The sequence below is a fragment of the Panthera onca genome, chromosome C1 (genome assembly GCF_046562875.1).
Source record: "Panthera onca isolate mPanOnc1 chromosome C1, mPanOnc1 haplotype 2, whole genome shotgun sequence".
Classification (NCBI taxonomy): domain Eukaryota; kingdom Metazoa; phylum Chordata; class Mammalia; order Carnivora; family Felidae; genus Panthera; species Panthera onca.
In genome coordinates, this window is record NC_138346.1 from 122,943,688 (window position 1) to 122,970,666 (window position 26,979).

A 26,979-nucleotide genomic window follows, 5' to 3' on the forward strand; every position below is an offset into this window, starting at 1 on the left:
GTGACCCTGCCTTCTGGTATTCACCCCCCCCGTGTGTCCCCTCTCACACTGTGCCGGGTTGGTCTGTGTGACCAATAGAATACGGCAGAAGTGCTTAATGTCAATTCTGAGATTAAGTTAAAAAGACATGGTGGCATGTTTCTGTCTGTCTGTCTCTCTCTTTCTCATCACTCATTCTGGGGAGAGGCTATATCGTGAGCAGCCCCGTGAAGAGGCTCACGGTGAAGTCCACTGCCAGTGGAGCGCTTGGAAGCACATCCCGCAGCCCCGGTCTTGTGTCCAGGACAGCAGCTCTGGCTGGCAGCTTGACTGAGACTTTCTGGAAACCCTGAGCCAGAACCACTCAGCTAAACTGCTCCTGGATACCTGACCCACAGAAGCTGTGAGGTCCTCAGTTATCATTGTTTTAAGCTGCTGAGGCATGGTGTCATTTGTTACCCAGCATTAGATAACTAATACACAGCAGCATTCAGTGATGTGTGATGACAGGCACCTTCAGAAAAATTGTAAAATTCAGGCAAAAAAAGCACAAGTATTTGGCTTCCTATCACTAAATATGATTTTGAGGTCATGAATCAAAAGCCAGAATTAAACAGTGTTATCACACTGGATTTAACCAAATATATATATGTTTATATATATGTACAAATATATATGTGTATATATATGTGTGTGTGTGTGTATGTGTGTGTGTGTGTGTGTATATATGTGTGTGTGTATATATACACACACACATATATATATGTATATATGTATACACACACACACACACACACACACACACACATAAACATTCTGTTTATCCATTCATTAACTGGTGGCCATTCAGGATGTCTCCACTTTCTGGCTGCTCTAAATGTTGTCACGAACATTCGTGTATACATTTTTGCGTGAATATATATTTCCAGTTCTCTTGGGGGTAAACCTAGCAGTGGAATTATAGGGTGGTAGGGTAATTCTATGTTTAACTTTTTGAGGGTCTTGCCAAACTGTTTTCCACAGCGGCTGTACCATTTTCATTCAAGATGGGCATTTTGAAACCAATAAGCAGTCCGACAACTGGACAAAAATGGAACATGGAAGTATGCATAAAATTGAGACCTAGGGGAATTTACTTCAGTATATTTGAGTCTCTGCTTTTGACTTTTCATCATTTAGCATGGGGTTTGGTATTGCACAGACTCAGGGCTTGTGGTTGTAGTGGAGCCTGCCATCCGTTCTCCCCTCCTTCTTAGTAGTTGACCCCTTTAATTTAAGCTGGCCCGTCACTACCCAAAATAAAGGTGCTAATTCTTAGCCTCTTATGCAGCTAGTATGGTTATTGACCGAGTTCTGGTAAATGAGATGTAATCAGAAGTTTGGCATGTGACTTCCAAGAAATGACCTGACAGGGAAGAGACATTCCCTTTCTCCTCTTCCTCTTTCCCACTGGCTGGAATGCAGATGGTCTGGCTGAATTCAAGATGCCATTTGGACCAAGAAGTAGAAGCCGTGTGCTAAGGAAAGCCAAGCAAGCAAATACAAGATGCCTGGATTCTTAACATGGCAGAACCCTAAACTCTTCATGGATGGATTGCCTCCAAACTTCTTTATGTGAGTGAAAAATAAATGTTTATCTCATTGAAACTATTGGTTTTGGGGATTTTGGTTATATCTAGCTGAACTTAATCCTGAGCAACCAAATGCTTAAGGGCTGGTGGTTAAAAAAAAAGTATAGTCTTTGGAGACTAACAGAGCTGAATTCAAATCCTTGGAAGCTCTCTCTTCCTCACCTTCCCCATCCAATCATAGTCAACTCCGATGATTTTACCTCTTCACTCTCTCTCAAACTTTTCTATCTCCACCACTGCTTCCAAACCCATTGTCTTTCTCCTGGACTTCTAAAATAGCCAACCATCTGGCCATGTGTCTCCATTCTAGCTCTCTTCAGCCTGTTCTCTGCTCGCCACCACTCAGTCTGCTTTTCTTAAGCTATAGTCTGTATCCTGTCACTTTCCTTAAAACTCATCACTGGCTTTCCACTGATCTTAGGGTAAAGATCAAAGTTCTCAAAGGCCTTGCAAGGCCTGACCCCCTTCTTCTTTAGTTTCTTCTCGCTCCATGACCCTCTCCTTCTGTCCACTTCGGCCCCATTGACCTTTCAATTCCTTGAATAGATCATGCTGTGTCTTGCCACAAGCTTTGCACACAGTGGTCCTTCAGCTGAAACTTTCCTCCATGTCCCATACCTGCTTGACCCAGTCAACTCCTGTTCATACCTGGGATCTCCGGAGATCAGCCTTCTCTGACCATCCTGACTCATGTAAGGATGGGCTCTGTGCTTTCTGCTCACTTTTGTGTCTGGCATGGGGTCTGGCACATGACAGGTGCTTTAAGAATGTTTGTTGAATGAATCAATAAATGACTTCCAGTTTAGTTGTATGAACTTGGCACTTAACCTCTCCAAGATTTCACCATTGGAAAGTGGAAACGATGACAATGCCTACTTCTCAGGGTTCTTGTGAGTTTTAATTGGGGAAGCACTAGGGAAGAGCACCCAAGATGTAGCTGCCATCACGGCTGTCACCACCAAGGGTCCTCACTGACCAAGTATAAGCAAGATGGTTGAGCAAGGCGTAAATACATGATGGGAAGAGACGGGAGACTCTCTTATCCTGATTCTTCAGGTTTACAGGAGAATAATAACCCATGGGCCTCTTTTATCATCCACCTGGGTGTGCCACTGGACCAACACACATGTGTATATACCTGTAACTGATGTAGGGTTTATATTAGACACAAAAGTCCAGTGAGGTGAGTAGATGTTAGAGAGACAATAAAATATAATGAGAAAAAGCCTGGTGTCTGTTGTCTGAAAAACCTGGAATCAAATAGGAGCTTTCTCAACCTTAGAAAGTTACATGGTGCCCTGAACATCAATTTCCTCATCCATGAACTGGGAGAAGAGTGTAACTTATCTGACAGCACCATGTTGAGGATTAAATGGGAGCAAGTCCCACTGCCTGATAGATACTAAATGCTCAGTAAATGGCAGCCAGTACTGGTTACAGCAAAGACCCAAAGCACACTTGAATTTGATGAGCTCGCTCCTTCCTGGGATGATGAGGCCAGGTGATGTGCGGGCATAGCAAGCAGCTGTGGCAGGCAGAGGCTGAGTCCTCAAACCCAAGGCAAGCCCGGTGAGGATGAGCCACATGAGTCCTCCCCAGGATCCAGGCCGGGGGACAGAGAATCTACTGATAGAGCCGGTCATGGAAAGCTGGGAGCTGACCTCTGCCCCTTAAGCAGCACTTGCCCCTGGGCCTGATGCCTGTTTGAGGTTCATTCTTGTCCCTTCTCCTAATCAAGGTGCATTCATTCCCAACATTCACCATCTTCTGTTCTGCCCCAGAACCTACCAGAGAGGGTAATAACTTACACCAGCGCTGTCTCCCCTCTGTCCTTTTCTTGGATGGAGTTAGGAGGAGGCAAATGATGAATATCAGACCTATGAGAGAGTCACAGGCCACTCTGTTGCAGGAGCCACCCTGTCCTGACTTCCGCAGAGCCAGAAGCATCCTCCTGGCCTTGAAAGCATGGCTGGTAATGTGATCTCCAGGCCTGTTGTCAAACATCACTATGAATTTCAAGATGGTGACGGTAGAGCATTGAACCAAGCTGGGGCCCTTCTTTGTACATCCAAGGCCCCGTGTGACGGCACTGGTCACATGCCCAAGAAGGGAGTCCTGCCCTGCAAGTCCATAGTGCTATTAAAGCTGGCAGTAAGGGGCACCTGGGTGGCTCAGTTGGTTAAGCGTCCGATTTCAGCTCAGGTCATGATCTCACAGTCCATGAGTTCGAGCCCCACGTCGGGCTCTGTGCTGATGGCTCAGAGCCTGGATCCTGCTTCGGATCCTGTATCTCCTTCTCTCTCTGTTCCTCCCCCACCCCCCAACTCATACTCTGTCTCTGTCTCTCAAAAATAAATAAATGTTAAAAAAAAAAAAAAAGCTGGCAGTAAGCCTGCCTGCCAGAGAGCGTCCCGGGGAGCAGGAGAACCTCCTGAGCCCCTGTTCATACTTGGGATGGCAACGAGTGGAGGGTTGGCCAAGACTTCTTGGAAGGCAGAGCCTGGGTGTCAGCCCACAGTGCCCAGGACCGCACCTGTCACACCATGTCATGTTATGTTATGTTACAGCATGTCACGTTATGTGAGTGGCCTGTCCTCGTGGACATCCTCACCTGTCACAGTGGGGTAGGTGAGCACAGGCTGTGCTGCTGAGTGGGACCAGAGCAGCCATGAGATTTCTCTCTCCTGCCTGGGTTTTCATTGTCTGGCATCACTATTCATCCCAGCTGAAATCATTTTTCTCCATATACTCCAAGGATCAGGACCCTGAAAATTCCACACATATGGGGCAAACCAAACAAAAGGCACGGATGAGTGACTGGGTACCTGATTGCAGATTTGGGGATGCTGTGTACCCCGGTCGCTCATATACTGCCTTCCCCGGCAAACACATAGGATGGACACACATGCACACACACACACACACACACACACACGAATGTGACTTAGCCCAAGTCTGCTTTGGAGACAAGTCACGGTCCATTAAAAAATGTGAGGTCATGCTGTCCTCTGAATGTTAAAATTCATATGTGGAAACCCTAATGCCCAACGTGATGGAATTTGACTGTGAGACCTTTGGCTCTGTCCTCACGAATGAGACCGATGCCTTATAGAAGATGCCCGAGAGAGAGCGCTCTTGCCCCTTCTGCCATGTGAGGACACACCATGAAGCCTGTGACCCAGAACAGGGTCCTCACCTGAGCATTCTGGCACTGTCGTCTTGGACTTCCTGCCTCCAGATTGTGGGAAATAAGAATTTCCGCTGTCTGTAAGTTACCCAGTCTATGAGGTTTTATTACGGTAGCCCAGTGTGCTAATACAGGTCAGAGGGTGATGTCGGGGTACGGTATTCCTCCTCCCTGGGACATCTCTCTCCCCACCGACCCCCACCAAATCTTCATGAAATTCTACCCCCCTCACCCCCCCCCCCAAAAAAAACCCTAAAAAATGAAACCAATCAACCAAAGTCTCAAGACTGCTCGCTTGCAAGCCCCAAGCATGGGGTGGCTGAGGTCTCCCCCTCAGAGTCTCCATCCAACTCTTTGATTTAGGGTCAGCCCTAAAATGGAGCTCGTGCTTGTACTGAGGGATTGTGACTCCCCAGAAACACTCTGAGAGACCTGAGCGTGTGGGGGGGCTGCCTTCATGTGGAGTATCTACACACGCACCACAGTTTTTGAGTTACAACAAATGTCACGTACTCAATTGTTGGTCACAGCACCCCAGTAAAGAAAATGGAAGGGGGTCCACTGGCTTTCCAAACAAAGGTCTTATTCAGCTTCCCGGTCACACACGTTGAAGCCTCCACTCCCTCCTGATGCTTGAAATGGCTGCAGCCCATGATGGGGCAGGGAGCCCTCCCTCCGGAGGCTTAGACAAACAGCCAAGATCCCTAGGGGAGGCGCATCATCGGGTTTGGTTCCCTCCCAGATGGTTTCCACTGCCTGGATGTCATCCCTCCCACCTCCTGGCCTACAGCTGGGTGATCCCTCTTGCGGCCAACTTCACTGTGTTTCTTACGAGCCTCGCCCTTGGCCGTTCTCCGGAGAAAAGTAAAACCTGACGATGGAATTTAAATGAAAAGTCTTCGGAAATGGAAAATCAAGTTAGGAGGCACATAGTAAGTGCTTGGTAACAAAAAGGAATGAGTGAACGAATGAGTGAATTTACCCCATGAACCAACCCCTTCACTAAGAAAGAAAGAAAGAAAGCAAGAAAGAAAGAAAGAAAGAAACACCTCTGTTGCAAGGTTTTTTTGAAGTTTGCTGCTCAGCTGTGCCTTACCTACTTTAGAATCGGCCAGGGCAAATGTGTGAGTCCTACCTCAAACGCACTTCATCAGAATCTTTGGTGGAATTTGACTTTGGACTTGGCACTGCTAACGAAGTCCTCGGGGAATTTCTGGGACTAACAAAGCTGGCAGAGCAGTGTGGTGCAGGCACCAAAGCGTTGAGAATGAACCAAAGACTGTCAGTCAGGGAGTTCTGCCATCATGATTAATACCAAGTGGTTCTTTTTCTTGAATAACAGTCTGGGGAGATATTAACAGATACTCACTTTGGTTTGTGGGCTGAGCTAAAGCAAAGAAAAGCCTAGAAGAGCCAAAGGACTCATAAAAACAAGGGCAGGAAATGTGCTACTTCATATTTCCACAGTGAAGGAGAGCTCGGTGGTTGCTATTAGCCGGAGGAAAACAGATGATGTTGGGGTGCCTGGGGGCTCAATTGGTTGTACATCCGACTTTGGCTCAGGTCATGCTCTCGTGGTTTGTGAGTTCGATCCCCGTGTAGGGCTCTGTGCTGATAGCTGGGAGCCTGGGGCCTGCTTCAGATTCTGTGTCTCCCTCTCTCTCTGCCCCTCCCCTGCTCGCACTCTGTCTCTCTCTCTCTCTCTCTCTCTCCAAAATAAATAAACATCAAAAAAAAAAAAAAAATGAGGGGCGCCTGGGTGGCTCAGTTGGTTATGAGTCTGACTTGGCCCAGGTCATGATCTCACGGTTCGTGGGTTCGAGCCCCACATCGGGCTCTGTGCTGACAGCTTGGAGCCTGGAGCCTGCTTCTGATTCTGTGTCTCCCTCTCTCTCTGCCCCTTCCCCACTTGCGCTCTGTCTCTCAAAAATGAATAAATGTAAGAAAAAATTTCTGTTTTAAAAAACAGACGATGTTTAACAAGGCATTCACATGGTGCCAGGGAGCTCCAAATTTCACTTCATGCAATCGGCAAGCAGAGTGGAAAAAAAGAGAAATGCACGTGGGTCTGGAGCCCTCTGATTTCAGGAAAAGACACTCGGATTGCCCTGAACAATTATTCTCTTCTGAAATACCAAGTGTCTACTACAGAGCTCATGTCTGGATGCAACAGAACATTGTATCATTTGAAATGTCTGTGAGGAATATTTCATGTTGGCTAATAAAAGCCTGGAATCTTACGCAGTGCATGCGGTTAAATTGTTTAAGTAGAGCCTGCTTCCAATAATTTATCTTCATGGGCCAAAGCTCATTTCTCAGCCATTGAAGGGACCACCTGTAAGGAGCTTACAGAATCATGGCTTCCATGGAGTATCCCTGTTGACCAGTGTCCCAGTCTTACTCAGAAGCTGTGGGGATACAAACTCTCTGTTCTCACTTGCTAGACAGCAAAGAGCACTGATTCCTTAACTTCCAGGGAGCAGAATATTGTGGTGTTTCATAAAAGCGTAAACTTTCTACTTAGGCCTCTCTTATCTGTTTTCACTGTCAACAAATTTTCCATCATGCCTCCCACCCCCACACCCCACAGCCCTTCTCTTTCTACTGTGGATTTCTCCCTTTGGGCAAGTTGAGGACATAAGTGAAGTTTGTCTGCAGAACTCCTCACCTACTCTCTTGGTCCTGCTTTTCTGCTCTCTCCAGGGCCCCAAGCCCTTCTGCTTTCCCCCATCTTCTGTCTCCCTTCCACAAGCATGTCCTGGGTATGGGGCCTGCCCAGAGCTTGAGGCCCCGGGCTTATCTTGAGTGGCTCACACCCTGTTACAGACTGCTCTCCACCAGATTCCATGAAGATAAACCTCCAAATGTGAATGACTGGGATGGCTTAACATGACCTTCTTCACGCGGGCAACTTCCAAATCATCCACAGTCTTGGCCTGTGGTCTGTCTACATCTCAGATGCTCAGCCACTCATGGTCAACAGGTGAGCTTCTACATGGGTCCAAGTTAAACCAGCCTCCGCCATCCTAAATAGCCTTCTGGTTCTGCCATTGGCCACTAGAGACAACGTGAAGTAGGGGGATTTGATCTTTGGCTCCCCTCCTCCATGTGTTTCTCCCCTGCTCCTCCCAGCTCCGATGAAGGCCTCTGTATTCCCACTCATCCCACTTTGCCTAGAATCCTCCTAGTTTATGCCTGCCATCCTGGGGTCTCACCTGGGTCCCACCCCCTTTCACCCTTAGAAATGATCCGGCCAAAATATTAATTACATGGTTATCCCACTTATAGGCAAGAACATAAAGATTAGTCATTTCACCTCAGTGGGAATTTAAAACAGTTCTCACGGACCTTTGCATTTAAATCCTTCTCTGTGTTTGTAAATGAAAGTTAGCCACTGCTTTAAAAAATGTAGACATCAGTAAGTAGCATGAATTAAGTATTTTGAGGTGCAAAGGGACAGGTTGTTCCTTGTGGTCTAGAGGCTAGTGAAAAGTAGAATAGGCTCCTCACAGCACTTATCATATTGTATGATAGCAGGCTGTTGACTTGTCCAATATCCCCTTTTTGATGTGTCCCTTAAGGGCAGGGACCATGCTGTATTTGTCTCCATATATCTTCCTGTATCTAGACAACTGGAACACAACAGGCACTCATTAAATATTTGTTGAGTGAATGAAAGTACATGATCAAAGGAATGGAGTGGGGGGGTTGGGGAAATGAGTCTCTCCGAGTATGATTAATGTATATGACAGTCCAATCACCTTGAATTTAATCAGAGGTTGCCAAGAAGCAAGAGCTCTTGGAGGTGTGAAAGGTAGATATGTTCCTAACCAGCAATGAGTCCTTTCTATTCCTACAGGTGCTTGAAGACTATATGCTAACACCTCTTCACTAGACATACAGAATACATGGAATAATTGTTTGAAATAAATAGTGCTTTCACTCTGAAATAAAAAGAATTTGGTGTTCTTTAATGAGTAAAAAAATGATATTCCAGACTACTGATTACCCCTGCCCAGTGAATATCTGTGATTCAGAATGCCCAAGAGAACAGCTCCCTACCTTGTTCTGGACATACTCGTTCTCCCCAGAAAAGAACAGAATCTGCCATTTTCTTTTAGATCCCACCCCACTGGCCAGACTGGTTGTTTCAGAGGTCACCATGTAACCTGAGCCAGGCCAATTGTTTGATCCCTCTTTCCCCGGCCACAAACGGGTGGTTCAGAGATAGATAGGAACTGAACCTAAGAGGAGCCAATGAGAGCCCTTCCCTGGATTGGCATGAGGGTCTCAGTTCTCTGGGGGTAGGGATGTGAGCCTGTGGGTTGATCGTGCCACCCACAGTGCAGAAGGAGCCATTCTCAGCGGGAGAGAGACTCCAGAATCTGAGAGAACGTCAGGGGCCACCCTGGGCCCTACCTTCGGGTTCACGAAACTTCTGTCTACCGGACCCATTTGAACAGGTTTCTGTCATCTGCAGCCAGAAGATGTCTAATAGACTCAGCTCGATGCTCCAGGCTGTACTTGGTATAAAAAGATGATGCTGTCACATTTACATGTCCTCCTACAATCATTCGCCTCCAGCTGTCACAGCAAGTAGCTCCCCATGCAATTCAATTCCTCTTGAAACCAAACACAGATGACTTCTTTTCAAAATTCGGTTTTGTTTGTTTTCAAAAATACAGCTTTATTTCTTGTGCCATTGCAATATTTTATTTGGAAGGTGCAGAAATTCAGTTGGAAAGTTTCAAACGGCTCTTGTCTGCATTAATATATGTCCTAGACTATGTCCCTCCAATGTCAGTGTCTGTTTTTTTCCATATCTTTTGTCCTCTAGGAACTCCTGCAGCTGGCCACCTCAGCCTAGCTCCTCTGCAGAAGAAGATACTCTTTTTTCTTTAAATTAAAATAAATACAGACACTGCTTCGAGCCGCTCCCCTCCTCTCGTGGATTTCTGAGATCTGGGCCACGTATTTCTGTTTCATCTCAGGCAAACAAACAAACAAACACACGAGAAAATAAGAAGTAGTGAAATAAATAATACGAAAAAATTCAAATAATCAGAAAAAGCATAGGAGCGTTTTGTTTGCATACAAAATTAATATCCACTATCAGTTATGGAGACTCCCAAGAAGGCTTATGCGGTCTTAGGCTGAATAATACAAGGATGTTTTCTATGTAACAAGGAAGATGATTGATAGTTCTCCACGTTTCCTTTACCACCCCGATTACTACGATGTGTGTGTATCATGATGTGCAATTCAAGATTGCCACTCCTGAAGAATGACAGTCACTAACTGATGAAGGTCCAGGGTCTAGGATGTGAAGTCTGGGACGTTTTGAGGAACGAGTGACAACACTGAGGATGGGCCAGAAAAGAAAAGAAAGCATAGCAAAGTGAATTACTACAGTCCCGTTGGATGGAAAGGAGCGACTACTTACCAAGGATCTTACAGACGGGATTTAGGCAGTGTAAAGACCCAGAGTTCTGGAATCCCTTCCACTTGCCTTTCAGCGGTGGATAACACAGCATCATGAAGAATAAAATGGAGACCCCAACTCTGCCACGTATTATTACGCAGTACTGGGCAAAGTTTCAACCTTGGAGAATCGCTCTTGTTTCATCTATTAAAATAGCAATAATAACATTAAACTTCTGGGTTTCTGTGAAAATTATATAAGATGAAATATCCCCCAAATACCCTCAAGATATTCAGACTCTCCTCCAGATATACAATGTGCACACACGGGGGCCGCTGGGTGGCTCAGCCAGTTGAGCGTCCGACTTCGGCTCAGGTCATGATCTCGCGGTTTGTGAGTTTGAGCCCCGTGTCGGTCTCTGTGCTGACAGCTCAGAGCCTGGAGCCTGCTTTGGATTCTGTGTCTCCCTCTCTCTCTCTCTGCCCTTTCCCCACTCGTGCTCTATCTCTCTCTCTCAAAATAATAAACAAACATTAAATAATTTAGAATGTGCACATGTGAAAGACCAATGAACACATTGATGAGGGAAGTACCACAACGGTAAAGCTTCTTCAAAGGAGTAAAGTAGAGACAGGACTTTTTATAGCCACTGAAGGAAAGACTACTTGAAGAAGATTGCTAAATTAGTGACAACTGGCTAATGAATCCCTGTAAACTTCAGGGATTATCTTTCCTCGAGGTGGCAATCATTTTCATTTCTGTGTGTAGAGGACAAAGGATTTTTTTTTCTGTCTACTCAGTTGAGATTATGCAGCCGAGTCCCTGTAAATGAGATTGACCAAAGACAGATCAACAAGATAAACCCAGAAGTTCATTAGCATGTGCAGGGGGTGGCCTATGGGAGTACACAGAGATGTGTAACTCAGAGGGGTGGTTAGAACTTGGGTTTATTTATCATCGTAGGATAAAACAAAGGAAAAGGGGCTTGGGGTTCAGGACAGTTAAGTGAGTGAAGTGGGAGGCAAGTTATGGGAAGGGGCAGGGGAGGTATGGTAAAAAAAAGGTCTTTCAGTGAAGTCATTTACTACTTCGTCCTCATCTGATAGGGAGACACCTTCAGAAAAATTGAAACTTCCTTTATAAACGCAGCTCTCCTTTACAAAACGAAAACTTGCGCCCTCTTTTTACAGCTTTTCCTGCACCTGCTGGCTCTCAGTGACCTCCAGCTCAGAGTAATCCATACGTCAGAGAGGCACATTTTGAGGCAGTGTCTTCTGGAACCGCTTATATGATGTAAGTGATGTGGGGTTCATATTAGACACAAAAGTCCAGGGAGGTGAGTAGTTGTGAGAGAGACAATAAAATGTAATGAGGAAAAGCCTGGGCAAAAAAAATGAGACACATTCTCAACAAGTTTACACCCACCCTTCCAGAGTTGTACAATCTCCTAATGCATAGGAAATGATGAGTCACTCACATGCCTCCAGAGAACGAGATAATGCTTGGGTGGGGCTGCTGCTCCGTGGAGCTCCAGGAGGACACTCTCAGGACATCGCAGTCATCTTGTTGTTCATTTCCAAGTTGTTGGTTCTTCCCCCCTTAATGCTTTAACAGACCAACAAGCTGTCTCTAGCTTCCACAAGAGTCCAGGTCCATTCTCAATTGCCCTAGGATTCCCGGGCCCTTGGATTCTTCTTCTGGTCGCTTTGATTTCCTGCCTGTGATGGTGCGCTTTATATGCAAACGTGGCCAGGTGATGGTGCTCTGTCATTCAATCAAATGTGAACCTAGGTGTTGCTATGAAGGTGTTTTCTAGATGTGGTTGGCATCTACAGTCAATTGACTTTCTGTGAAGGGAATTAACTGGATAATATGGTTGGGCCTGATCCAATCAGTTGAAAGCCTTAAGAGCAAGAAATTCTGCTTCAAAACTGCAGCTTTAGCTCCATCCCGAGAGTTCCCAGTTCGCTGGTCTGCTCAGCCTGTTTTGGACTTGTCAGCCCCTGTCACCGGCTGAACCCCAAAACCTGGCCTTTCCAGCTCATCTGCTTGTACCCACTGATCTTTGTCCCACACTTTCCCTTAAGCTCCTCTGATCTTTGTCCCACATTTTTCCTTAAGCTCCTCTTCCCAGCTCCTCTCTTGACTCAGGCAAAGACCCGAGGGGCATCACATTTCAAGAAAGAAACCAAAACTGCCCTCAAGCAATAATGACTGCCCGGAGAAAGAGCTCCAGTGGCCTAGACCACCCAGACCAGTTTTACCTTAACCCCCAATTCACACCTGCACAAATGGACCCTGGAGAGACCCATGGAGTGACTGACAGTCATCTTTACCTCATTGTCATACGAAAATCTCTGTCCAAGGAGGAGCGCAAGCCTCATTTACAGAACATACAATTGTTGGAGGACTTTTTTTTACCAGAATACCCAGGAGGGATTCGTTGTTGTCTCACAGCTTCAAAGAATGAAGAGGTGGACACAAAATGAGCAACAGGCAAAAGTTTATTAGAGTAGAAGATCAGAAAGTAAGACTAGGAGGAAAGCTCTCTTTACAGAGAGGGGACATTCGAAAGTGAATGCCTGTGACAATAGGCAAGGGTCTTTGGTTTATAAGGTTCTGGTCACCCCTCCTTCCCTTCCCCTGTGATCCTTCTCAGGTCCTACCCTTATTGGCTTGATAACTCTAGGTGTTGGCTTGTCCATTCTTGATTGGCTCGTTTCCATTGTATAAGGGGTGGTCTGTGGCCACATCATTCCTTGTGGGTCATACAGTTTATGGTCTACTTATTTTTAGTTAGGTCTTTTGTCAAATTCCTGAGGGAAACCTGATGGGGAGTAGGTGGGGTCTTTTACATTCTTAAGAGGAACCTTAACCGCAAGGTTTGCTGTGGTCAGACACTCCCAGCATTGTTCCAAAATATGTGTTTTTGCCCCTTCAGGGACCTCAGGTCCTAACCTTTCCTTCTCTGCCTACTGAATCCTATCTCTTCCTATCATACAATGTATGTCTAGGCATGTTTCTTTAAGGTGCATATGTGACCTTAGACCTACCTCTATATACCGTAACAAGGCCCCCTTTCTAAAATTCATCATGATGCAAGTGGCCTGGGTCCAAAGACCCAGAGAGGGTCCTGCAGGACCAACCAAGAGGGTCCTTTGCTTTGTGTAGGATAGAAATCAAGTACAAGCTGAGAGGAAGTGACAGCAGTTTATTAAAGATATAGAGAGAGTAGAGATATGGACAGAGTGTCTGGGAGACTCAGAAAGGAAAGGAGCGTGAGTCTCATCTTTGCTTGGGACCCGGGGTTTTTATTGAGGATGGCGGTCTGGCACATGTGTCTTCTCAGCAATCCGGACACAAAGAGGAGTGTTTGGGTGACTTCCATGTGTCGCTTATGCCAGGAGCCAGGGATCTTGCTGAGTGTGGTCACTCCTCAGATGTTACTTATTGTGCTAGAAGACTCCAAAGAGTTCATTAAAGCCTTGACCTTGGCAAGGAGGACATACGCTATCCGTTCTACGAGGCATGTGTAAGGTGGGGGTACAGGTTCTAGCAAGAACAGAGGCAGGGAAAGGAGTGAACAAAGCTGGTTTTCATGGGGTCCCTTCAGTTTCCCTGTCTAAATCCTAACCCTAAATAAGAGGAACTCATTTACCCTTGCTCGAGGAATCATGGCTTTGGAAGTTTTCCCTGGTGATCTTATTGGCTGCAAAGAAAGTTTTGTGTGAGAAGCCCACCTACTGTAGTTTCTATCTGTGATTCGCCCAGGAGCAAACTGTTGCATTCTCATAATCACATATGCCAACTCCTTGAAACAAACAAGTAAATATATACATATATACCCTACAGGTTCTGGTTCTCTTGCCAGCTCTCTTGCTCCCCGTGGCTACCGCCTTACTCTGCACCGGTTTGCTCCATGAATGAGCTTCACTAATCCAAGGCGGGGTATGTCACTAACTTTAACAGAAGCTCTGATGATCATCTTTCTCTAGGAAATACAACAGAGCAGGAAACTGGATATCACTGTCTTTTAACAGCCATCTGTGAGCAGCACAAAAGGATTTCTCACGGGTCAGCGTTTCCTTGATCCCAACCTGCTGCTGTTTTGGAGCCCATCCTCTCCCCGAATCTGTCTTCCTTCATTCTTTTCTCGGACGTCAGGCCCCTAAATTTCAATCCCTTCCAACTGCCAAAAGAAAGTTCCAAACCGCCAGTCCTCTATTATACGAAGAATATAAATTCCATGGGGACAGGAATGTTGGTCTCTTTTATTTCCTGGATATATGCCAAGCACCAAGAAGGAAAATGTGCAATAAGGCATTCACTAACTACTCATTGGATGAATGAATGAATTGAATGAATTAAATGAATACAAAGCTTTCTTCTCCCAGTGATTCCCATTCTAGCTTAGCACCAAACGGCATGCTTTGCATAGCTAAAAAAAACCCATTAACAATCTTTGCAAAATAAAATGTTCCCTGTCTTTTGCTGAATGGTTGGCAGCAGGCATGCATTTATCTTGGCTATAATTCCCAGTTATTCAAACACTAAGGTAGGTGTTGTTGTGAAGGTATTTTGTAGATGTGATTAAAGTCCATAATCAGCTGATATTGCAGGGGAGATAATCCTATCGCTAATCTAGGTGGCTATGACTCAATCATTTGAAAGGTTTAAGAGCAGAACTGAAGCTTGTCTGAAGATGAAATCCCGCCCACCCATGTACAGCAGCTTTGGCACATGCCCAAGAGTTCCAGGCTGCCCTTCCCAATGGCCTGCCTTCTGGATTTTAGACTTGCCTCGCCAGCCCTGACAATTGTGTGAGCCAATTTCTTGTAATAAACCTCTCAATATATACCTGTGGTTGGTTCTATTTCTCAGGCTAAACCCTGAATGATACGGTAAGGTGTAAGGTTGGAGGCCACAACATTTTTCACAATAATTTTTCTTTCCTTCTTCTGTATGAAGACCCTGGTATGGTGCCTAAAATACAATGAACATTAATTGAATGGTACCTGTTATTACTATTCAAGAATTCAGAGAAAACCATCTAAATCCAAGATTTACTTGGATTTGGCAGTCTTTGAAATCCTGGTTATTTCTGTCAGGTCTTCCTACACTTAATTGGTAAATGACCAACCAAGAGATTTTCCCGTTCACTGCTATCATTCCCTTCCAATCTGACACAGCACAATTTTAGAATAAGTTTTTTCCTTTGATAAAATATGTTTAATTGACTTGGATCCCAGTGGAGGTAGCCTAAAGAATGGTGTCACAGACGTGGGTCATCCACCACTGTCCCTATCATTTACTTTTTAATTTAAATTTTAATTTATTTATTTTGAGAAAGACAGAGATAGCAGGGGAGGGGCAGAGAGAGAGAGGGAGAGAGAGAATCCCCAGCGGGCTCTGCACTGTCAGCACAGAGCCCCACGTGGGGTTCGATCTCACCAACCACGAGATCACGACCTGAACTGAAATCAACAGTCGGACACTTAACTGACTGAGCCACCCAGGCACCCTAAAAACTGTCCCTATCTTTTAAATAGCACCTCTCCAGATTCTGGTATTTCCCATATTGTGAATTCGGTCTCCCCAAGGAAGACCTTTTGTTGATTTCTCATATTTCTTAGCTTCTTTTTTGCTAGAGGACAGATATGTGATGTAGGTCCCAGAAGTCAGAGTTGTCCGGCTTGGAACAAGAGTTGGGTTGGAATGAATTCCATGAGATTAGGCATAGGGCTTAACACTGGCCTGGGACAGTGGTGGCTGTGGGTCTCCTGTAACAATTCGGTGGCACCAGGTGTCCTTCTTGGAAGTCTATGTGGAACCCAATGCTGCAGCCCTCTCAACAATTCTGAGAGTCATCTGGGGTCTCGTAATAAATCCCTCCTGCTCAAACTGCCAACAGTGGATTGACTATGAGTAGCTAAGCATGCTGATGGACACCAATGGGTTGGGGTATGGAAGATGATTTACACAACTTTGCTGAATTAATTATATATTTTGTATGTACATGTGTTTTTAATTATACATGTAAATTATGCCCATAGGGGAGGAGATTTTCTAATAGCACAGGTGAGTATAAGTTGAAAAATAAGTCTTCACCCCCATCATCCCCAACCCTACAGTCTGACTCCCGGAGACAACAGCTATGAACAATTCTTGAGTTCATTGAATAAATGTTGGTATATGCACATGAGCGTGCACACACACACACACACACGCACACACACACCCTTAATTTTTTTACCTCAAAAGGAATATACGATATTCTTCTGTAACTTGATTTAAAAAAAAAATCCTCAATATATCTTAGTTATCTTTCTAAATCAGTAGATACAGATTTACCTCCTCATTTTCATGGTTATGTGGTAAGCTAATATATGAATGTGTTTTAATTTATTTTAACAGGCCCTGTTGATGGGCATTTAGGTTGTTGCTGACTTGCCATTCCGCCAGTGCTGCTTTCAACATTTTTTGTAAAGTTGGTATGATGACGTGTCTTTGTACACAGCCATACGCGTTCGTGCAGGTTTATCTACAGAACAAATCTCCCAAGTGGAATTGTGACATCAAAGGGTGTACAAATTAAAAAAAATTTTTTTAGTATTTATTTATTTCTGAGACAGAGAGAGACAGAACATGAGCGGGGGAGGGGCAGAGGGAGAGACAGACACAGAATCCGAAGCAGGCTCCAGGCTCTGAGCTGTCAGCACAGAGCCCAACGCGGGGCTCGAACTCACAAACCATGAGAACACGACCTGAGCTGAAGTCGGCTGCTCAACTGAGCCACCCAGGCGCCCCAGGGTGTACAAATTTTAAATGTTGATAGATATCACCAAATTCCCCTCCAATAATGTTACCAACATACATTTTACACTCAGCAATCTTCCCCTGAAGCATTAATGAGCTTTAAACTGCAGCAGCTGGAGTTTTGTTTGGTTGTTTTTAGAATTTTTGCCTCTTAAACATTACTTTCTGGGCTTATTTGCTTACTCAAACAAAAGAGCAGAAGCAAGGAGATGAAAATGAGACAGGACAGAGGAAGTGGAGACACACAGGCTCAGACCCAAGGACTGAGAAAGGCACAGACTGAGGAGTGAGGCTCAGGCAAGGAAGCTTGGGTTGGCAACGTGTTGATTGGGAAGCACGTTCTTCAGACAGGAGGGCAGCCTGCAGGGTCTCCTTCAAATCATCAAATGTGGTGCTGCAGACACAGTAGGCTTACTTAGGTGAAGTATGTCCATGCATATGATGCAGGAGCTACATGAAAGCAACCGACACTTACACGGTGTGTCCCAGGACGTGGTCCAGTATTCTGTAAGGTAAACAAAAGCTTTGTGTGTTTTCCATCTTTGGAGAGACACCTGAAACCTGAACTGTATGGGGTGCTACAACCCTGCTCACATCATTCACACAGTCAGGTCCACTAGCTCAGGTGCAACATTAACATTGATGATCGGTGTTTCTCTGGTCCTGTTGCTTCCTGCTTTTCGGGAAGACAAACTCCGTTCACAACCTCCCAAGTAGTTCTGACTTGCTCAGGCATTGCCTACACGTGCTCAGGAGATTAGCTCTTTTGTCTGCAAAAGTGGGATGATGTTAGAGCCTTTTCTATCTCTCTGGGTGATCATAATGGTATGTGACAGTCAGTGCTCAAAGAAGCAGTTATGCTATTGGCAGTGAAAGAAACCAGAACATGTTACCCCAAAATATGCCACTTTGGCATAAGGATTATTTTGAGCCGAAGGTAATTGAGACATAGATACAAAAAAACCTCTCTGTCCTTCCTCTATTTGCCTAAAAGCAGGACATAAGTTTTCAAAGGTGTCCCTTCTCCCCTCTTTACCAGGAAGGAAAAGAGCTAATCACCAAGGACAATTTATCAGCCTAAAGAAAGCACCAGAGGGATCTACATAACAAACTTTACTAACTAGCCTTTATCTACCATTAAATACCTAGATATTTACCTTCCCACAGTTTGCCGCCCTTGGAAATTCAAAAACCTCTTTCCTTGTCCTATCATTTCTCTACACATTTATTGTTCTTTTGAGGATAGTCTATAAACTTGAATTCTAAGCTACTTCTTTGAGTTACCATCTCTGGTTACCCTCATATGTTACATGTGTGATACACATATTAATAAATTTGTCTGATTTTCTCTTGTTAACCTTTTATACAGAGTCCAGCCTAAGATGAGTGGAGAAAAGCTAAGAACTATTATGAGTGGAGGGAAAAATTTTCCTTCCCTGCTATTACTGTCTCTTCAGATCAGGTGCTCTGATACTAGGTGCATATATATTCTAATTGTTATATGTTCTTGGTGAAATGACCCCTTGATCATTATATGATGACCTTTTGTTTAATCTCTGTTACTTTTTTGTCTTAAAGTCTATTTCGTCTGATATAAGTATAGCTAACCCTGCTCTCTTTTGGCTTCCACTTGCGTAGAATATCTTATTCCAGGGGCGCCTGGGTGGCTTGGTCGGTTAAGCGTCCGACTTCGGCTCAGGTCATGATCTCACGGTCCGTGGGTTCGAGCCCCGCGTCGGGCTCTGTGCTGACAGCCCAGAGCCTGGAGCCTGTTTCAGATTCTGTGTCTCCCTCTCTCTCTGCCCCTCCCCTGTTCATGCTCTGTCTCTCTCTGTCTCAAAAATAAATAAACGTTAAAAAAGTTAAAAAAAAAAAAGAATATCTTATTCCATCCCTCACTTTTAGTCTATGTGTGTCTTTAAAGCTGCAGTGAGTCTGGTGTAGACAACATATAGTTGCATCTTGTTTTTTTGTTTTTTTTTAATCATCCAGCCACTCTGTGCATTTAGATTGGAGAATTCAGTTAATCTACAGTTAGAGTAGTTATTGATATTAAGACCTTACTAATGCTTTCTTATCAAATGTTTTCTGGATGTTTTGTAGCTCTCTTGTTCCTTTCTCCCTTTCTTGCTGCCTTCCTGTGTGAACTGATGATTTTCTGTAGTGGTATGCTTTGATTCCCTTCTCTTTATTTTTTGCAAATCTTCAGCAGCGTTTTGCTTTGTGGTTACCATGAGGCTTACATAAAACATCTTACAGATATAACAGCCTATTTTATGTTGATATGAACTTAACTGCGACCACATATAAAAAAACCTACTCTTTTACGTGCCCCCCTCTTATGTTTGTGATATCACAACTTACCTCTCTATATTGTGTATTCCTTAACAATTATTGTAGCTGTACTTATTTTTAATACTCTTTTCCTTTAAGTTTTACACTAGAGTTAAATACTTAACACTCCTCTATATTGCAGTTTTAGAATTTTCTGAATTTGACTATATGTTTAACTTTACTAATGTGTTGAATATTTTCAAATGTGTTCATGTTACTAATTAGTGTGGTTTCATTTGAATTTGAAAAAATCCTTTCAGCATTTCTTGTAAGGCAGATCTAGTGTTGATTTCCTCAGCTTTTGTTTGTCTGGAAAGCCTTCTCTCCCTTCATTTCTGAAGGACAGCTTTACTGAGTCAAGTATTCTTGATTGCCAGATTTTTTCTTTCAGCACTCTGAATCTATCATCCCACTCTCTCCTGGGCTGCCAGGATTCTGCTGAGAAATCCACAGATAGCCTTATGGGAGTTCCCTTGTAAATTATAAGCTTTTTTTCTCTCTCTCTTGCTGCTTTTTAAGAGTCTGTCTTTGAATTTTGAGGTTTTAAATAATGTGTCTTGGAGAGAATCTCTTTAAGTTGAGTTTGTTCGGTGACCCATGAGTTTCATGAACTTAAACATCCAAATCTCTTCAGATTTGGGAAACTTCCAGCCACCATTTCTTTAAATAAGCTTTCTGCCCCCTTCTCATGCTCTTCTCTTTCTGGAATGGCAATAATTTGCAAATTGGTCTTCTTGATGGTATTCCATAGGTCACATAGGCTTTCTTTGCTCTTTTTCATTATGTTTTCTTTGTTCTCTGACTGGATAGTTCCAAGGTTTTGGTCTTCTATCTCACATATTCTTTCTTCTGCTTGATCCGTTCTTGCTGGTGACACTGTTGATTTTGTTTGTTTAGTTGTTTCTTTCATTGTATTCTTTGGTTCCAGGATTTTTGTGAGGTTCTTTTTTATGATTTCTGTCTCATTGTTAAACTTCTCATTTGGTTTGTGGATTGTTTTCCTATGTCGATGAACTATCTTACTGTATTTCCTTGTAGCTCATTGAGTTTCCTTAAAGCAGCTATTTTGAATTCTTTATCAGAGAAATCTTGATTTCCATGTCTTTAGGTTCAGTTAATGGAAGATCATTGTGATCCTTCGGTGTCATTTTACCCTGACTTTTCATGTTCCTTGGAGTGTTGTGTTGCTGTTTCCACATTTGAAGTAGCATAGCCTCCTCCAGTCTATACTAACTGCCTTTGGGAGAGGTATATCTTTCTTCAGCCCTGCTAGGGATCTTGAGGCTGTCTCATACCTTCTATGGATACACCTCCTCCAGGCTTCTTGCTCCTCTTTATTTCAGAATTATTAGGCTTCTATGCCTTCTATGAATTCTGCAACACATGAGGCTGAGGGCTAATGGTCTATCTTTTGTCTTCCCAAAGATGGCACTGAGGCTCAGAGTTGTGGTCTCTCCCTGGCCTGCAGATTTGGGCCAGCTTTCTGTGTGTGCTCCCTATATATCTGTCTGTGTGGGGAGCATACACAGAGAGCCTGTTACAGGCTGAGCGAATGTGTGGGTGAGGCATGCTGAGTGCTGGGGGCCACTGGGCCAGAGTGGGGGGGATTACAGTGGGACATTCTCAGCAGGTGGTGGTGGGCCTGTTGATGTAGTCCATTTGTAGCTAGCAGGAGCTGTGTCCCTTTAATGTCCCCAGAGAGTCCCATCTGCTGCTCTCTCTGCCTCTTCCTGCTTCCTACTCACATAGCTCACAATTCAGTACCTGGGTGGGGTGATAGAGAAATGACCCCCTTTGGCAGTGTATGCACAGCTGGGGAAGCTGGGTGCCCATGTACTCTCCTTTTCCCCACAGGATCGATCACAGGCTGAGAGGGTCTCTCCTGCTCCTAAGCTGTGCCACCATGGGGGAAGAGTAGTGAGGGTAAAGTCATACTTTCCTCTTCTCCACTCCAATGTGCCCAAATCTATCTATCTATCTATCTATCTATCTATCTATCTATCTATCATCTGTCTACACCAACAGAGTGCTGGAACTTTTCCTCTGGAAACCAGAACTTCCACATAGGTTTTCTCATCCATGGGTGATTGTCTGACACAGTGTTTTCCAGGGGCTTCTGGACTATACCAGGAGAGGCAGAACCCAGTAGGTTCATGGGCCACTGTAGCACCCACAGCTGGGGTCAAATTTTGTCTGCCTATTTCTTTTTTTTTTTTTTTTTTAACGTTTATTTATTTTTGAGACAGAGAGAGACAGAGCATGAATGGGGGAGGGGCAGAGAGAGAGGGAGACACAGAATCTGAAGCGGGCTCCAGGCTCTGAGCTGTCAGCACAGAGCCCGACGCGGGGCTCGAACTCACGGACCGTGAGATCATGACCTGAGCCGAAGTTGGATGCTTAACCGACTGAGCCACCCAGGCGCCCCTGTCTGCCTATTTCTTTACTTACACACAGGTGGGCAAGATACAGTATGAAACCTGTAGCAACCTTGCTAGGGTTCCATGGATCCCCTTTCAAGAAACTACCCTAAGGGTTAAATGAATTAATAATATATGCCAAGGTCTCAGAAGACTGGTGCAGCGTGGTAGCTATTACTGCACTGAGGACAAAGGAAGTTGCCACCGGGGAGAAGATTGGCATTAATACCAAAAACTATCATATAATAATGTCATTGCCTTAATGAAATTAAATATACCTAAGTTATCTGGGCATGCTGAGAAGGAGCTCCATAAGGCTGCTCCACAGAATTAAGAGATGGTTTTACCTAGTAGTGGTATTTGGCTGAGATATGAAAAATGATTAGGTATTTTCTAGTCGGACATTGGAAGGAGAAGGTGCTTTGGATAGAGAAATCACATGGGTGAGTAGTTTTATTGCACGTGTAATAGATGATCACCAGCAAGAGAAAAATAAGAAAGAAATATATGTATCATATTTCTATTTAGTCTTCAGTCTACACAGGTGATCATTGCCTCATGCATTTTTGCCTTAATCAGAGCTGTTGGAATTTTAAAGGATTTGCTAAATCAAACTTCCTTATGTGAGCTAGACAATTTGCAAAATCCAAACAAATTTTAGTTTACTAATGGCCACAACGGAGCAGAAGTGTGCACTTAATAACATTTGGTTGTAGGAAAAGAAACTCTACAATTAGTTTATATTCAATGTTCTTCCCCACTCCAGGCTCAAGTCGGCATTTGTAATTAGCTGGGAAACACAAGAACAGGTATGTTTGTGGCAGTGATGAATTCTAATGACATTTCAGGAAATTCATTATCATGTTACAATGTTCCTATTGAGCTTTCAAAAACGCTTTACATTGAACAAATCTGATGCTATTTCCAGCACAACTTGTTGGGATTTGAAAGCAAATCTTAGCTCTTAAGAAGAATGAGAGAGATTTAAGGAGGTGTGGAGAGAATGCTGAACTGGATCCAAAATCTCTTTATAAATGTATTTTGAAAAAAAAATAATTCAGCATTGTTTTTAAATCATGCCTTCTAGAATGAGGAATAGAAATTGGCACGTCTTATAATATGCAAATAGTCTTTCACTTTTTGAATGTTGGCCAAAATAGTCTTTCACTTTTTGAATGTTGTTTTTTTTTTTTTTCTTTTTTTCATCGTTAGTGAAAACTCTGTTGCCTTCAGCCTGCAAGCTCTTTGGGCAGAGTCCTTGCTCTTTTTAGAGAACAAGAAAAAAATCCTAGTGGGATTCGCCCTGGAGAAAGCAGGCCCAAGGGACGCGGATGTGAAGCGTCAGCCTTATGCCTGCAGTGGTAGAAGCCAAAAACCCTGCTGTCCATGGCACCACCGTGGCCTCCCGTCACAGCCTCCGGAACAGCATGGCAACACGATCAGGAGCTTCCGGTGCCATCCAGAGGGGTGAAGGGCATGGAGCACAGGAGGAGGGATGAGAGAAGTTTGGGAATGGTCATTACCCGTCTTCCCACAGATTCATCATCTTGTCCAAAGCCCTGAGGACCCCACTGTGAAAAACAGTGTACCAGGAAGAGGAGATAGAGGAAGAAAACAGGGAGGGGTGGGAAAGGACATGGGTGGGAGAGAAGAGAGAGGCCGAGAGAGGCAGGCGGGGTGGGGGGCGGGCGGGAGAAAGGGCTAAAAGGCACCAGGGGATTCCGTTGGGTCAGAGGACCTTGCCAGGACCATTTGCTCAGAGCGTGCTCGGCCCCTAGATGGCGCTGTGTAGTTAGCAAGTTCGGAAACAACCCTCGCTCAAGCACCGAATCCCAACTTTCCCTCTGGTGCCTTTATATGTGGCGCCGGGTTTGGATCATTTCCCCCATACAGCCCCCAAATTGACTCCTAGATGCTGCCCTTTGTCCTCTTCTTCCCTCCCTCCATTCCCTTTACTCTTTCTCATGTACCCTGTGCTGTGCTAGGTGCCTTACATATAGGTATTATCTCATGGATGCTTACAGGAAGCCCGAGAGAGAGGCCACATTAACACTGGGAATCAGATATGTGAAGCAAGAAGCCCAAGCGCTCTCGATCATTAGGTTCAACGGCTGGAGGCAGGGTTTGAATCCAGAGCTTCTGAAGTGCAAAGTCCATGCACCTGACGGTGGGCATGGCTGGGGGCATCTTTCCTACACATTTGCTGGGGCCAGGCTGTCAGCCATCTGGTGTCTCAGTCCATCAACACTCTTCATGGGGAGAACAGCATGCTGTATACAAGGCCCTGCCCTGAGCCCCGTTGCAATGAAAGTCACAGGTGACTTCAACAAGTTATTTCCCCCAGGAGGCACCCAAAGGGAGCACCTTGCTCATTGGTCACCAGAGTGACACAGCTGAGTATGAGTAACCAGAGAAAGGGAGAGAGGGAGGAAAAAAAGGGAAGAAACAAAATAATCTAAATCATCGTTGCTTTCTTCTGTTCTGACAATGAAGACCTTTTTATTTTCCATTTAGACCTATACCTTTTTTTTAAATTTGAGAGACAGAGAGCATGAATGGGGAGGGGACAGAGCAAAAGAGAGAGAGAGAAAGAGAGAGAGAGAGAGAAAATCCCGAGCAGGGCTTGGGATCCCAAGACACAGGGCTCCATCCCATGACCCTGAGATCATGAGCTATGCCAAAATCAAGAGTCAGACGCTCAGCCAACTGAGCGACCCAGCACCCCTAGTATTATACCTCTTAAGGTACATGGAATCAGCAGGCTAAGGATCCAAGAACTAGATCCTATTCTCAAATAAGTATCTCAAATACTTATTTATTAGTAATTGAATTGTACAAACCTCAAGATAAAGATCACAAGTCGGTGTTATTCCAGTGGTTAGAATAATCTTTGGAAAAGAAAGCATAACCATTCACTTCCATTTCCTAACTTATTTGAAATTAGGGGAGAATGAAAAGAACGAGAAAGAGAGAAAGAGGAAACAGACACAAAGGAGTGACAAAAGAGAAAGAAAAATGAAAATGGAACAAAAAGATTGCTTGTCTTCACGGGGCCTGCTTGGGCACCTGTGTCTTTCCCCTGAATCCTTTCTTGCTTATTCTTTCCTATTTATCCTTTGTATCCCCCTATTTTTTCTCTCTACACATATTTGAAAATGAATAGGGAAAAAAATAGAATTCAAAGGTGATTCTCCCTCACCGCACATCTTATTGTAAGCCTGTTAACTGCATGGTCATTTCCCTCCATTAAAAACAATGATTGCTTAGGCACTTATCAATTCAAGCAACAACATAAAATTATTAAGATAATTCTAGCCCAGAATGACCAGTTTCTCAAAATTTACGAAACGGTTGAGTGAGTATCGGGTAGCTGCCTAGGTTTAGAAGAAAAAATGGGTTGGTGACAAGCAGTGATGACAGGCAGACACATTGAAAAATTGTCCCCTGTGTACCTGAGACCGTATTAAGCAATTGGTAGGTTACAGAAGAGAATAAAGAGGGAAGAAGTCAGAGAAATAGCAAATAGGAGATGATATACTGTTAACACGTCCCTTATATAAAAGTTCTTCAGGGCTCGTCAAAACAAAGAGCAATCGTGTCTTCCATGAGAAAAAGTTGCATCTGGTAAATTCATCTTCTGTTGAAGAAGGTACAGCCAAGTGTCCAGAGAAATGACCTCCGTTAGGCCCCTCTGTAAACGGTCTGGGTTTTATCAGTGGTCTTGACTTCACAGAAGAGAGCAGTGTGAGAGGCAGGCATCCAAGTGAGTTGACCTCCAACTTTCAAGACACAGGGAGGCAAAAATTCTAGAGTTGAGCTGCCATGAACCATGAATAGGAGGATGCCAAAATCCATTTGGTTGGAGTGTTAAGAACAAGCAAGAAAACAGTTAACTTTAAGGATTAGCGCTAGTGTTGCCTCAATGAGATTTTATCTACCGAGTGAGAGATTGGGGAGACCTAATTTATTGTCATTCAGAGGAAGTATTTGTAAACTTGGCAGAGCCTCATGTGAGAGCAGAACAAAGGCCGCCAACAAGGTTCATAAATTACGATGGATGATCAGAAAGGATTTTGCACGTATACTGCGTGCATATGGCTATGTAGACACTGCATGGCCCGAGCCCAGTACCAAATCGCCCTGCGGGAGGCTGGTGTTATTTCTTCTGTGGGCATGGCGTCCGGTGGGGAGCCTGAGTCGGTTTCTGCTAGAATTGGGATGGAGAATCAATGCTTTTATAGGGATGAGCCTGCATAATGGGGGAGGGATGAAAGGAAATGGAAGTTTGCACTGAAAGGGGGGTTCACCGTGAGGACAGAAGACCCTTCGTGATAAGTTGCATGGAGGAGAAGAAAAACCCTGAGGGTTAGGCTGGGGGAGAAAGTGGGAGAGGGCGTGGCCTGACGTGGGGAATGACAACAAGGGATAATAGCAAAAAGGCAGAGGATTCAGTTGGGGAAGCAATGGTCTTGACCAAAGGCTCATGGGCCAAATCTGGCTTGGCTCTCCGATTTTGCAAGTAAAGCTTTATTGGAAGTTTTCATTCGTTTACAGATCGTTTATGGCCGCTTTGGTGCTGCAGCAATGGAGTTGAGTAATTGTAACAAAGATCACTATAACCTGCATAACCTAAAATATTTACTATCTTGCCCTTTGCGGAAACAGTTCCTACGTCCTTGCGTCACACCCCTCTCTGCCGCTCACATGCTGCTGGTCTGTCAGGGACTATTTGTATTGCTGGAGAAGCCTGATTCTATTCTACATGTATTATCTACTCTATGCTTATTTTGCATATGCTTACAGCTCTTCCAGATCATTCTTGGGAAAGTAATATTATGTGATATCTCATAAAAAAAGCGATAGCAGGTGCTGCTAAGAGATAGGAATGTATGCCCAAGGGACCTCTAATGCAGTGTCTCCCGAGGACTCTTGTTTATTGAACCAGCAACACGTTGTTAACGGTTTAAGTGTATACCCCCAAAATTCAGACGTTGAAGTCCTCACCCCCCAAGTACCTAGAATGTGACTGTTTAAAAAGAGGGTCGTCACAGATGTAATTAGGAGGAGAAGGAGAAGTCATTCAGGCGGGCCTCTTATTCAGTATGACTTGGGGTCCTTACAAAAAGAGAAAAATGGGTAAAGACACAGGGAAAACACCATGTAACGATGAAGGCAGTGCGGCTGGCGGCGTGG